This window comes from Harmonia axyridis, chromosome X (assembly GCF_914767665.1).
Source record: "Harmonia axyridis chromosome X, icHarAxyr1.1, whole genome shotgun sequence".
Lineage (NCBI taxonomy): Eukaryota > Metazoa > Arthropoda > Insecta > Coleoptera > Coccinellidae > Harmonia > Harmonia axyridis.
In genome coordinates, this window is record NC_059508.1 from 37400511 (window position 1) to 37403122 (window position 2612).

Below are 2612 nucleotides of genomic sequence, written 5' to 3' on the forward strand. Positions count from 1 at the left end.
AAACTCGATCTCACCGATGCACCACGTGAACTGGATCTTACCGATGCAGAACGTGAATTGGATCTTACCGATGCACCACGTAAACTCGATCTTACCGATGCACCACGTAATCTCGATCTTACCGATGCACCACGTGAACTGGATCTTACCGATGCAGAACGTGAACTCGATCTTACCGATGCACCACGTAAACTAGGGCTGACCGATGCATCACGTAAACGACGATCGAGAGGCGCGAAAGGACGTGAACGTTTTTCATTATAAAAATTGAAATAAATGATAAATAATGATTCTGATTGTTGATTATCGTTTTTAATATGCATTAGTAGGCAACCAAATGAAATTTGAGGAAATTCCGATAACAGAAAATTTTTTCGAAAAAAAAAAAAATTCATGAAATCCTCGGTCATCGCAAAATATTTACCATATTCTGTTCGATAATCAACGTATATTTAAGAAGGAATCATATCTGTATCTATCTTGGTTCAAATTTTGTATCGGAACATTTTGACCAAAGTCCGAGCTTCGGCCGAAACAGACACCGCTGACCTGGCCTATCGATCGACCGAGAGTCGGGGATAGAGCGTAAGTGTTGTCTGGAGGGGAACCCTGTGCTCTCCTGACATATATAGGGAAGGTGGTCGCGTTGGGCGATGCAGAACGTTTGGATCGGGAATTATATTTTTGGTTCAGCTATTGGAATATGGTTTATTGTTGGTATATATTGGCGAAATAACGTTCTTACTGACTGGGGATATTCATAAAAATGAGTCCGGAGATTTTCAGATCGAAGTCCGAGTGATCCGACTTGGAAGGCGTGTTGGGTGGGTCGAGATGGCTTAGATCGATCAGACGAGGCGGGCTAAGTGTTGACGTCATGCATCGGTCCATTTTCAGATTGAGTCCGAGTAATCCGACTTTGAAAGAGTGTTGGGTGCGTCGAGACTGTTTAGATAGATCGGACGAGGCGGACTAGGTGTTAACGACATGCATCGGTATATTTTCTGATCGGAGTCCGAAGAAATCGGCCCTAGTAGGCGCAGCGGACGGTCGAGACGGCCTCGGTGGGTCGGATCGATCGGGAAAAGTTTGCTAAATCGTGTCTGGAGGGGAACCTTGGGTTCTCCTGACATATATAGGGGATAAGGTTTGGGTGAACGATTCTTCACGTAAAAGTTGAGTAATTTATTTTTCGATAAGCTTTTGGATATTGATGAGAAGTATATGTATATCTTCGATTAAAAGAATTCTTACCGTCTCGATGTATATTATATTAGATATATAAGAAATAGTTAACGTGATGCATCGGCCGATTTCCGGATCGGAGTTCGAGAGATGCGACTTTCGATGCGCGATGGGTGGATCGAGACGGCCTAGATCGATCGGACGAGGCGGACTAGGTGTTAACGACATGCATCGGCGGATTTTCTGATCGGAGTCCGAAGAAATCAGCTCTAGTAGGCGCGGCGAACGGTCGAAACGGCCTCGATCGATCGGACGAGGCGGACTAGGTGTTAACGACATGCATCGGCGGATTTTCTGATCGGAGTCCGAAGAAATCAGCTCTAGTAGGCGCGGCGAACGGTCGAAACGGCCTCGGTGGGTCGGATCGATCGGGAAAAGTTTGCTAAATCGTGTCTGGAGGGGAATCCGGGGTTCTCCTGACATATATAGAAGGGGTGGAGAATGGGTCCTGTCCTAGACTGTTTGGAGTTCTTTTTAGGATGATATTCAGTTGGTAAGTGGTAGACCCGAATCCGACCTCGGCGTTTGGGTACTGGCAAGGTGTGTTGGTTTCGGCTTTCGCATCTTGGGTCGCTTTCGTCAACCTCATGCAGCGAGGTCGCGGTCCGCTTCGTCTCTTTGTAGTCGAATGGCCTTTAAGCGACCAACCTTAAAATCGTGATCCTCTGCCCGTTGCGGGTTATGTTCACAAAAAATTTGCAACCACTCAATTCGTTCCGAGCGACAAATATTGTTGAATCTCGAATCACCGTGTCGTTATATTCACATGTATAGCGAAGGGTCGAGATGGAATGTGTATAAGAAATTAGTTGATAGCCGGGGGTTCGTATTATATATGGACGCCTTGGCGAGGGATTGTTTCTAGAAACTTTCTCATTTTTGATCGGTGTTTTGTCCGAGATGATGATGATGTATATATAGCTTGAGTCTCATGCTGACTGGGGGCTGTTACGTCGTTTCGTCGAGGACTTGCACTTACTGATGTGCGGCGCTAGTCGAAGTCAATCGACATGGCTAGTGCCACATGACGAGAGGCGAACGGGTTTGGCCATACCGGCAATCTCGTGGACCGATCGTATAAGCACGCAGTTCCCTGGTTGATCCTGCCAGTAGTCATATGCTTGTCTCAAAGATTAAGCCATGCATGTCTCAGTACAAGCCAAATTAAGGTGAAACCGCGAAAGGCTCATTAAATCAGTTATGGTTCCTTAGATCGTACCCACATTTACTTGGATAACTGTGGTAATTCTAGAGCTAATACATGCAAATAGAGCTCCGACCGGGAACGGAAGGAGCGCTTTTATTAGATCAAAACCAATAGGTGGCGGGTTCGCTCGTCATCGTACAATTTGGTGACTCTGAATAAC

General features: G+C 46.0%; 1 non-coding gene across 1 annotated transcript in view; it reads left to right on the forward strand.

The window, feature by feature from the left end:
* Positions 1 to 2335: 2335 nt before the first annotated feature.
* The window catches only part of LOC123687628, a 1906-nt gene continuing 1629 nt past the window's right edge, over positions 2336 to 2612 (forward strand). The window contains exon 1 of the ribosomal RNA XR_006749344.1: positions 2336 to 2612. This exon is cut by the window's right edge and continues 1629 nt beyond it. This is a non-coding gene — a ribosomal RNA (small subunit ribosomal RNA).